Source organism: Heloderma suspectum, chromosome 1 (genome assembly GCF_057233095.1).
Source record: "Heloderma suspectum isolate Gila_16-S chromosome 1, 16-S_ref, whole genome shotgun sequence".
Lineage (NCBI taxonomy): Eukaryota > Metazoa > Chordata > Lepidosauria > Squamata > Helodermatidae > Heloderma > Heloderma suspectum.
The window spans coordinates 131,299,462-131,311,476 of record NC_139458.1 but is presented as its reverse complement, the minus strand read 5'-3'; the positions used below and the strand labels follow the sequence as shown (position 1 = coordinate 131,311,476).

General features: G+C 45.7%; 1 protein-coding gene across 8 annotated transcripts in view; it reads left to right on the top strand.

The window, feature by feature from the left end:
- Window positions 1–11,348: 11,348 nt before the first annotated feature.
- Window positions 11,349–12,015, top strand: part of CPT1A (carnitine palmitoyltransferase 1A) — an 80,983-nt gene continuing 80,316 nt past the window's right edge. For all 8 annotated transcript variants that reach the window (XM_084858161.1, XM_084858152.1, XM_084858122.1 and 5 more), the window contains exon 1: window positions 11,349–11,492. The gene's annotated coding sequence lies outside the window, so the exon portion shown is untranslated. The remainder of the gene's footprint in view (window positions 11,493–12,015) is intronic.

Genomic DNA, 12,015 nt, shown 5'->3' with positions numbered 1-12,015 from the left:
TCCTATGTAGAGTAGATCCATTTAAATGAATGGGACTTAAGTTATTTGTAACTTAAGTCTCATTTATTTCAATGGGTATACCCTGTGCACAACTAACATACTATCCTATGTTTGGAAGTGATATTCTCAGTAGTACATTTGTAGACTGAGCTTAAACATAGTCTGAAATTGCATTAGGACTGTCACAACTAGTTTTGAGTCAATAACAAATACAGTTGTTCATGTTTTAGTGTCAGTGTATTTCTTCCTGCTGTGAGGTATGGGACACCAGTAAGCAATTCTATGATGATTCTGTCCAGTAGATGGCAATAGTGACTGTGTAACAGCCAGCTCATTGCAGATTCCCAAAACAAGAAAAATTGCATACTGCCACTTCACACATTGTATTTTCATAAGTACACACAAAACATTTTCCAAGGACCTGTGCAGTGACAGCATGTGCATGTACATCATATAGTTATATGCACAGGGAATGTACATGCTTTGGCCAATCTGTATTTTGCCATTGAATAATATTTTATTTCGTGTTTATTACATGTTTATCCTGCCTTTCCTCCAAGAATCTTAAGGTGGTGTACATGGTTCTCCCTTTCCCTTTTTTATCCTCACAACAACCCTCATGGCTGAGTGGAGATTTGAACCCCAGCCTCCCCAGTCCTAGTTCAATGCTCTAAACCACTTCACTACACCAGTTCTCTAAATATGTAAAGGAGCACTAATGTACAATTCATTAGACTTGTGTAGCGAAGAGCTATTCTTCATTATAGATTCTATAGTCTGGAAATGGTTACTTCTATGTCTCTATGTATGGAGCAATTCCTTTCTAAAATGACTTGTATATGCATCTGGTTTCTCCACAGACCCACTACAATATTCCCAGATGTTTGACTTCATAGATTATCAGGAGCCACAGATTTATTTGTGAGCATTTATACTCCCATCTTTCTAGCTCAAAAACTGAGCCAACTCAACAGCGGTGGCACAAACTCTCCCGTCTCTGAAAGCAGCAAAATAGCTGCTGCTGCAGCAACCCCCACCCCCTTCCAGCCCCCTCCTGCTCTCTGTCTTGCTCTGAGTAACCCCTCGGAGCAAGCCAGAGGGAGGGAGGGCAGACTCTCTAGAGAGCTACAAACCAGGCATTGAGACTGCCTGGAGAAGTGTTCAAATAGATCCTGTGTGCTGCAGGTGATCTCCCAGGACACCTCTCCTTCAGAAGCTAAGCAGAGTACTGGGGCAGCTGCTTCAGAAGAGAGGTGTCCCAGGAGATGGCCTGCAGTGCAGGCAATCTCTTTGGATGCCTCTGCAGGCAATGCCTGACTCTGAGGAAGGACCGCCTCAGAGCCAGGCATTTGAGTCTGGGCAGAAACATTGTGGAAATCCCAGGATTGAGGAGCTTACAATACAGGATAGAGAGCAAAAGATAAAATTATATGCAGACTTTGCTCTACCCTTGACCAACCCCTGAAAGGGAATTAATACAGCAATGACGGAAACAGATAGATATGGAGAAGCAGCACGGCTCAGCATTAGCAATTCAAAATCTGAAGACCTATGCTTTAATGTGGCTGCAAATTTGCAATGGTACATACACAGATTAACAGGACTTGCCCTCACCAACTTAAGTAGCTAGGAATCAAAATACCTAAATAGCTCTCCAAATTACAATTTTTAAAAAATGGACCAGTGGTGAGTGAAATAAGACAGGACCTCAGGCACTAGTCAAAGGCCAACCTGTCTTGCCTGGGGCTGATAGCAGCCATTAAAATGTCTGCCATCCCCAAAATACTTTCTTTTTCAAACTTTACCTGTAACAAGCTCACCAAAGAGCTTTTCAACATGGTAAAAGTTATTAAGTAGCTTCATACACAATAGTAAAAAAAAGGCTTAACGATAGCATCTTATACAGGGCTACAGATCAAGTTTACCTAGGTATGCCAAAAATACAGACCTATTATGAGGCCTTTCAACAAAGGCACTTTCTGTCATTTCTAAATAAGGATCCTGATAAATCATGGGTCCTCATGGAGATCGCTGAACAGCATTATGGGGGAATACCCTTTATACCACACAAAGAAAATACAAAAACCCTTCCTCAAATCCAAACTACTAATTTGGAAATGTTGGCCCAAAAAACTTGTGCCAGGGATTTCCCCTTTGATTTTGGATAACCCACTACTCTACCAACCTGAAAAATGCCTTCAATTCAAGCACTGGGAGAGACACGGGCTCTATACACTTCAAGACCTTTTCCTGAAGGGTAAGACACTTAGGGCACAATCCTATGCACGTTTAGATAGAAAAAATGCTGGGTGGGGTATGCTAGGAGCTCTAGGATATTTTTCTGTCTAAATATGCAAAGCAGTGTGCCCTTAGTGGAGTACAAATCCCAGAAAAACTAGGGGACATCAGAACTAGTTGGTTGCACATCCATCAGGAGCTTCACTTCATGGCCAATTCAAGGAGCAAGTGACCAGGGAACTCACTGGTTTTGAAAATCTGGTTATCAGCTATATGCAAACCTTGCAAAGCAGTAGTGTTTCTACTTAACAAAATATTGACCAATAATAATGACATGGATTCTCATAGTTCAAAACTGGTTTGGAAGTGGCACTTAGAACCAAATATCCCACAGGAATAATGGGAGGGGATATGGAAAAGGAAGTTATTCGAACTGTCTCGGCACTGATCAGGGAAATTTCAATTAAGCTGACTCATTGCTGGTACTTGAACCTCCTTTGATTGTCTCATATGGGAGCCCTGCACATCATCTTGCTGGAGTGGGTGCATGCTGGCTGGCACATACCTACCCATGTGGTGGGGGTGCCCAGTAATTGTAGCCTTTTCATTAGAGATGGAACAGGAATCGGGTAAACTTACTGGTCAAAGAATCACACTAAATCCGCAGTTGGCACTACTCAATTCATTTATGGGTGAACATAGCAAGTTACTCCATAAAGATCTACTTATTTACCTATTGGTGGGTGTACATTGCTCAAACCAAATAAACATAATTGCCCAAACTGGGAAGGACCAAATAAACCAAATATCAGTCAACATGTATGGGAAATTGCACTGGCTGAAAAGTCAAATGGAAAAGCCAGATCCCTTAGGAGACAAAACACCTTTGAAGATGATTGTTTATGTAAGGAATAAATGCAAACCAAACACAACACACACAGAAATCCTTAGTTACATGGCTCATTATGGAAAGGGCTTCTTCATTCCTCTTTGTCAGCTCCCACACCTGTGGCAAATTTCAGCTTATCGTATAGACCAGGGGTACAGAACCTTTTTCTGGTGGGGGGGGGGGGTGAATTGCCCCTTACCAGACCTTCCACAGACTGGATGACTGATAGGTGTAGCCACGCTCACTGATGTCATCCAGCCTTGGCCACAACTCTTAGTGCTGACAGAGGCAGAGCTCTCAGCACGGAGAAAGGGAATATGCCAGTGCAGGGGAAAGCAGCAACTCTTTCCCACAATGGCAGAGTTCCAGGTTTCACATGGCACCTGGTGTCCCTGTGTGGGTAAAGTGTGCAGTGGCTCTGCCAGCACTCTTACTTGCACAGGCAGAGTCAGCTTTGTGTGATGCCCAGTTTTCCTGTATGGGTACCACATGCTACAACTCTGCCAGGGAGTGGAATAGTGGTTGCACTTCTCAGTGCTGGCAGAGTCCCACACTGCTCGTATCCCAACTGTTATCTCTTATATGAGATCAGAGATAAAATAACAGCGGGGATGCCCCTCCCAATGGAGATAATGGATCAGAGGTAACAATTCGGATTCCCTCCAGGGCAAGACATGGCCCCTGTAGGAACCCCAGAATCTCTGTGGGCCAGATTAAGGAGTCTGGCCTCTTGGATTAGGCCTCCAGGCCAAGAATTCTGTACCCAATATCAACTGTGAATCAGTATATAAAGGACTCAAACAGTATGTCACTTGTTTAACATACTTCCCATATTGAACTAAAGACTGTGTAACTGCAGAACCACAGTTGCGTGATGGATGGATGGATAGATAGATAGATAGATAGATAAATGTGGGGTTTTTTTTAAAGGAATAAGAGTCCCACATGTGTATGGGGTGTAAATCAGTATAGACCTAGCTTTGTAAAAGATATATCTCCTGACAATGCTAGATCATTTCAGACTATTTAAATGGTGGGGCCAACATACAGCTAAGGATGCTCTGCAGAGTTATGTGGCAGCGAACCCCATGAAATCAAGTTGGACTTACTTCCAACAGTAAGTGAACTTCCTCCTAAGGACTTCAGTTTGGTCCAGTCCTTGCCTAGCTTTAGGCAGGCTGTAGGTATGTTTTGTTTAGGCTGGTTTTTTTTTTTACAGCTTTTTAATAGTTTTATTCTGCTCTCTGCATGTTTTAAAGATGCTTTGCACTGTTCTTAATTTGATTGTTTATAAAGCTGTATATTGCCTTCGGGGCTCTTTTGAGCAGAAAGGCAATTTATAAATATTTTAATTAAATGAATGTATCAATCAATCAGTAAACATGTGCAGGATCAGGATGTAAGTCTGTTGAAAGGTTCCCATTATTTCATCTGTACTGCCTTATTTTTGCTTCTTTCAAACAATTTCTACATTCACTCACTCCCCCCCCTCTATATAACACACACACACACACACACACACACACACACACACACAAATAAAATGCTCAAAGAATTTGCTTCCTAAATTACTTAAAAGGCTGGCAAGAATACAGCGGAGGAGAGGATTTGGCTACAACCTTAGCCACATTAATAAGCTGAAGTGGCATTTTGTCATTACTTTGATCTAGTTTTTGGCCTGGTTATAGGTCAGAGACTGCCCAGAGAGCTATTTCCTTTTGGCAAAAAAGAAAAAAAAGGGGGGAGGGGAAGAGGTTCATTCTGGTACCTTTACAATTGTGATGTAATCACAATGTACTCTACAAGTACAGGCATTGTTGACAATCTAGCAGCTGTGCACAATAGTCAGCCATAGCTTTTGACTCGCATTGATCTTTCCTATTGGGAAAGAAGGAACCAGAGTGTATTGCTAGCATTAATGCTTTCCCCATAATAGGTTCACATTCAGTGCCAAAGGTGTTTTAAGCTGTAAGCCTATACCCACTTACTTGGGAGTAAACCCCACTGAGTTCAATGAGATTTACTTCTGAGTAGAGATGTGTAGGACTGTGCTGATAATTTTCTTATTAACACTCTGTGTTCATCGTTTTGGGGAAACATCTGTAAGAGACAAGAGCCCTGTCGTCATCATCAACGGGCATTTCTACACCAGCTTAAAATCCTGCATTTAAAACTGGGCTTTCTGCTTCCATTTTAAATGCAGGATCATCACTGACTCCCTTTACATGTGCTTCCACCCCACTTCTCCCCATATCTGAGTCTTCCATTATCATCCATTGATCTCGTTCCTCTTCTTGCCACTTTTACTCTTTTCAGGGAGGAAACTGAAGCGGAACACAACAGGGTAGTTTGATAGTTCATTATCTGCGATCTATTTAAAAATGGAACAAAGGGCATTTAGAGCAAGAGGGTCACAGCAGGGTCACAGCGTCATGTAAAGAGCCCGCAAACTTCCATGAAGGAGCAATCTCAATCGCAGGATAAAAGCTCCGTGTGATGAAGCCCAATCAGTGAAGCGAAGCAGAAGTAAAATCATTTTCCACCCTTTCCTTTCTCTCCACCCTCCTCCCTACCATAATGTGTCTGCCAGGGCTGAGCCCTACTCCTTCAAAGGCAACTCCTTCTCTGACTCTGATTTCTCTTGGACTTTTCTATTTGTTGGAGGGGGAAATGGGGGATTTGTTGTCTCCCTCTCCCCAACATTGTCCGTCAAGCATGCAGGCGAGCCTGCCCGAATAGCATGTCCAAATAGCATACATAACTATGCACACTGATGATGTTTCATGATTATAAGACACTGAAGTAGCATGTGCATTGGTGTGGAACTCCTGCAGCACAACCCACTCACCACTTAAACTAGAATACTGAAGCATCAAAAAGCCACAACATCAATACCAGATCAACAGCTGATGATATTTGCATACTGTGGAAATCGGCTCTGAATCGGCCCAGCATTGTGCTCACCAGGGACCATCTTCACGCTGTATGTACTCAGTAATCATGTCCCAGGTGGTAAGTCATATCTAAGGAGCAAACAATTGCCATGGCTGGGAAGTGCAGAGAAGGTGCATAACAGGGGAAAGACAAATAGAAGCAGGGAGGCAACTAGAGAATGAGGCACAATAATGCACAGGCCTCTGGCTTACAACTAGAATATTCTGCACAAGCATCTAACTTGACATAGGACTGATCAGCATATGATATGTGCAACCATGCAGAACACTGGTGGGTGGAGGTCAATCAATGCCTCAAGAGGCAGGTCTGCTTCTTACAGAATGCTGAGTTGACATTACAAGATGGAAGTTTCTAGCTTCGGCCCTCAAGCACTCCAGAGCATTGCAGACGTGGTCATATTTTTTGTATTTTATTTAGGGTGCTTCCAGACCAATCTTTCCCAACCTGATGCTCTCCAGTTGTTTTAGACTACAATTCCCAGCATTCCTGACCACTGGCCATGCAAGAAGAGAGTTGAAGTCCCAAACATCTGGGGAGTACTAGGTTGGGGAAGGTTGTTCCAGATAGAGAGCTCTAGTGCTACCAACCAAAAAGCAGTGTGCAGCAATTCCATCTTTGTTCTTAAGGGATTTTCTGTAGCAATTAAAAGATGGAAGGAGCTGTGGGAAAACATGGGAGGGTTATGAGTGGAAAGTGACATCTGGTCATCCCACCATAAAATTCTGTGAAAGAGGCAGGGTGATGGCCCTATTAAAGCCTCTTCTGGAATCACTCTTAGTTTTTCATTATTCTTTTGGTATGCTCAGATTATAAATTAGATCATAAATCATATGTGTGCATTATAATAATGCACACATATAATCCAGGGAGGGCTTCTAGCAGATGTTATCCATGAAAACCCCTTGATCATATAACTGCATGTGTTGCATAGCTGAATTTTCCACACAGCTACTTATTTGTATGAATTACTCTACTTACTAAAACATTTGACATTATTTGGTCCTCAGCTCTGTCCACCAAAAGTCTTTGGGTGCTTCCAGGCAGCAGGCTCCTAGTATTTTCTAGTCAAAAGACACTGTGCAGCTATCCCGTCTTTTCCTCTTTAATCAATTTTTTTTTGGTGAAAAGAAAAAATGGCACAGAGGTGGGAAACACAGGAGGGTTTGAATGGAAGACAATGTGGTCGGCACGCCCTGTAAAATTCCATGGATGAGGCAGGGCGAATGCACAATAAAAGCCTCATCTGGAAGCACCCTGTGAATATTACAAAGACAGGGCAGCGTCCTATAGCCTGTTGGTGCTAAAAGCAAAACACACACAGCTTTAAAAGAATAGTAGTAAGTTGTTTCAGGTAGAAATTTATTTTGCACATTGGGCTATTCTCCAGTGATTCCTTTTTTATACTAATTGCCAGGCTGCCTAACATGCAACTGCCCCATGTAGGGGTGGGAAGGTAGCCTCCTCCCCTCTGCTTTTGCCCCTGGTTCTGCTGCCAGCAGGGAGAGGGAGGGAGGGAGGGAGAGAGGGTTTTTAATGCTACCAGTTGGAAGGCAGCAATTCTGTCTTTTTATCCTTAACGTATTTTCTGTGATAAGGAAAAAGATGGTAGGAAAACATGAGAGGGCCACAACTGGAAGATGACGATGTCTGGAATTGTACCCCCCCTCCCAATTTGTGAACAAAGCAAGGTGATAGTGCAATAAAAGCTTCATCTGGAAGCATCCGGGGGGCGGGGGGATATAGCATCCAGAACACTTGGCAGATGGCTAAGAAAAAGGAGCAAAGGTCAGAAGCAGTATTTTCATTTAGTGCATATACCTGAAGTGTATAACCTATACGTGCACTATAGTTACTGAGGCCAGTTGCTGCGCTCGGGTGGGCCAGGCTAACCATTCCACATGCAGTTACATGAGCGGGACTGCAGAGTGCATGCGTGAGCTGCCTTGTAACTGGCCCCCATAAGCAAAGCAGGCAGAGCGCTGTAGCAACTTGGCAGTGGCTGCTGTGGAGTATTTCAAGGTAGCTGGACTTGGACCACAACTGGAGGAAGGAACCAGAAACTGAACAGCAGCATTTCCTGCTGGGCACAATGCAAGTAGCAAGGGGAACAAACAAAACACAAGAAGTAAGGAACTGTGCATTTTAATGGAAGAAAATTGCCTCACTCAGGGTCAGGGCCAGCTCCAGGTTTGAGGGGACCCACAGCAAAGGGCCATCTACTGGGTCCCCTAGTGGGTAGGGAGGCGGAGAAATCCGCCACAGACTCCAATGAGGCTGGATTCTTTAGAATCCGCCCCCCCCCCGGAGTCCGTGGCAGAACAGACTGCCCCCCCCCCCCGGCCACCCTGCAAACTAAGGTCAGGACGGACTCTACCTGGCGCTGGCCGGTCCGGGTCCGTCCTCTTTGTTCCACAGCCGCAAATGACATCTGGCATAACGGACGCCATTTGTGTCCCTGCCCTTTGCCATGATTGGCTACGTAAATATTTTACGTATAATATTTATTTTACGTAATAAATATTTTCTGGCAGCGGACAGAAGTCTGGCTGTGGACAGCCCTGGCCGGCGGCTCCACGGACTCACTGCAAAGCGGAACTGGCTGGGGAGGATTCCAGGGGGAGGGAGGGATCGCCTCCCTCCCCAGCGGACCCTGGAGCGGACTGGTAAGTGGGGTTCGTACCCCCCTACTAGTGGTGCTCTCCCAGGTGCAGGCTTACCAGACTGATAGCAACAGGGCTAGTCAGGAAGCCGCTACTTAAAATTTCCTACAATGCCTTGGAGTGACTCTATGTTGAATGTTCTGCAACATTTGCTGGGCCTGCTCAAGGTCTCTAGTTCTCTCCCTTTTTTCTGGGTTGTTGTTCTTCTTTGTCTTCCTTAGCAGGGTGAAGAAGGCTCTGCCAACAGTGCCTTCCTACCATCTTTTTCTATCTGCTCAGGGCTCTCTTGGAGGAGCTTTTTGCTCTCCTCCAACTACCACTTTCCTTGAAAGAAGGGGTGTCCCAGTTATTAAAGGCCAGGGCCACAACACTTCACTTCAGGGAGTCTTGTCCGACTCCAACCACTCTGGCTTTATCCTCACATTAGTTGGGGACCAGTGGGTAAGCTCGTTCCATTGGACCAATCCAGCATATTGTTGAACAGTGTGGGAGACTCCCTAGGCTTCTTCCCTTGTGAGTGCAGGGTTTGGCACCTGTGCCATGGTGCAGTGGGGCCGGGCAGTGCTGGTGATGGTAGGGACACAACTCAGAGCATCTTGCTAGCCACATAGGAATTGCTCTCACATACCCATTTTCCTGTTTAGCTTCTTCATTCCACACGAAAATCCAAGCCCAAACATACGCCAGCACCAGCCATAGGGGAAAACAGAAAGCTTTAACTATTTTGTCCACAGAATTTGACCAGGCCCTGCCCCTTGAACTGTTCCTGTCTTTATCCAGGGACCAAAATGTTTGTAATCAAAGGTTAGCAACTCAAACAACATCTAGGCCACATTGTACTGAGAAATAAACATAGCAAAGCACTGATAAAATATAATTATGGGCCATGGCCTATACAAATACAGGGCTTTTTATGCTTGGAATATGGCCTAAGCACTATGTCAGAAAAGGCTCTATGGCCTCTGAGTGTTATGCTTTAGATCTTACTGAGATAAGTCACCCTGGGTTACTTGTGATAGTTGCCAATGCCAACATTTTACTATCCTATATAACTGACATGTTGTCATTTCAGCTTTTAACTCTTTTGTCCATTGGAGCAATGGTAACACTGTGCAATAGCTTCTGCATTGCCCTGTAACCTCTTTAAAGGGCATGGGGCAGTTTCTGCATATTGACAGATTTATAGAAAAAACTATTAACTTAAGTAGCTGCGCAAATACATAGGACAATTCCATTACCTTTGACCTACATTCCTGAGCAAGTGTTATAGTTCAGTTAATGACAATCTACTTTCCAAGTAGATTGTATGTTTCTATAGTAACATCCTAAATTGGAACTGTTAATTGCCTGTTGCAATATTGGAAGGGACAACATGAAGGAAACCTGGTTTAATACACTGGAAATTATTATTTTGACATTTTAACAAGAGAAAAACCCATCTGCTTGCAAGAACGAATAAAGCTGACTTCATTATTTAAAAATACCTGAGATGTAAAGTCCTCCAGGGTGAGATATCATTTACACTGAACAGAATTACTTCTTATAACATGGGCAATTAAATTAGTTTGAAGAATTCCATTACTGGGACAATTGCGCACATGGGGCTCTTGAAGTCACAGTTCATTAATACAGTAGATTAATAGCTCTTATCAAATTCTAAGAACTGCAATAAGGAGACCGGATGCTGAGAGCACAGTAGGTGTCAAGATTAGATTAAATGTAAGAAACATTGCATATATGACAAGAATAATCTATGTCTATTATAATAATATATTTCTGAAGGAATTATGCAAGTTCAAAACATGCACACACTGTCAAATCTTGGATGTACAGCAGGACGATGGGTACACTCCTTTAACTGAAGTGAACGCAAGGAAAACAATCTGGTGAAAATTAGTCACTATTAAGACCTATTGAAAGCAATGGAACGGGAGAGTTCTGACTAACAGAAGCAGGCCCATTTATGGGACTCAGCCACACGACTAACATTTCTTGGCTGGTGCCCTCAGAGTTCATAGGATGGTGATGAATCTAAACCAGCCTTTCACCCATGCGGCTCCGCTTCCATTGCTCACCACGCCGCCGAGGGCCCCGTAGCCGCAGGTGCGTGCCAGACACGATCCCGCGCAAGTTTCCGGGACTTTGCATAGATGTGCAGACTGAAGAGAGGGAAACTCTGACGGTGGGGTGCTTCTTCCACCTCTGCAGCGCTGTGCCGGAAGACAGACTGGGTTTGCAACGCTCCCTCCTACACAGCTGGGGCCAGGGACCGGCATCAGGGAACCCCCCGCCCCTTGGAGCAGCCTACGCTGGCTGATAAAAAGCAAAGGGAGAAGCGCCGCTTCTTACTCAGTCAGACTCCAGCACAGCGCAGACGGGGCGGCGGCGGCCGCTCGCTTTCTCCAGCCTCCTTCAAGCTCCACCCACCAGCCTTGGGCCTTCCCACAAGACGCCTGCCGCGCGCTGGCTTCGGCTCTCCGTTGCCGCGCTTTGCGCCCGCAGCCCCCTCTCCCCCACCCCGCGCGGCAATCCCCTTTTCTCCGGCCGCCGCCTCTCCTGGCCCCGCCCCTTGTGCGGGGAGGTCGGCCAATCCGGACCCAGCCGGTATCGCGGAGCTGCACTGCGCGCGGGCGGGCGGCCCTCGCACTCGCTTTCTTTCGCTCGCTCCTTCGCGGTCGCCGGAGAGGAGGTGGCGGTGCTGCCGCTCTCCCCTCGTCCTCCTTTTTTTTTCTTTCTTCACCCCGACAGCCGTAAGTGACTCCCCCCTCCCGCGGGTGTCTTTCATCGCAGCCCCGTCCTCTAAAGGGAGGCTGTGTGCATGCAGGGGCCCCCATGCAAAGGGGGGGGGTCCTCGAGTGGGGAGTGCCTGGCATGGGCTGTAAGGAACATTGCCGGAAGGGATGCGGCACTTGCCGCGTGGGGGGCGGCAGTGGCAGGTGCCTGGCTGGTGGTGCCAAGAGTGCGCTTGGCTCTGTATGTCAGGGACTGTCTAGGAGACAGCGTGGTCTTCCCGTGTTGGCCCCTTCCTCGTCCGCTTGTCCCCGGCTCTGCAAGGGGGGCGGACGTTTTAGGGGGGGGGAGAAACTTCAGCTCACGTAGCATGACCCGCAATTCTTGGTTGTAGAAGAGGGGGCGTCTCAAGATGGCAGGATTCTCTCCCCGCCCCCCCTTTATTTCTCGTTTTTGCACGAGCTTCTAAAGGAGAGGCATGAATGAAAGCCCGAGGCGTTTACCTCAGAGGAACTCTGACTCCGTCCAGCTGATTCACTGCCA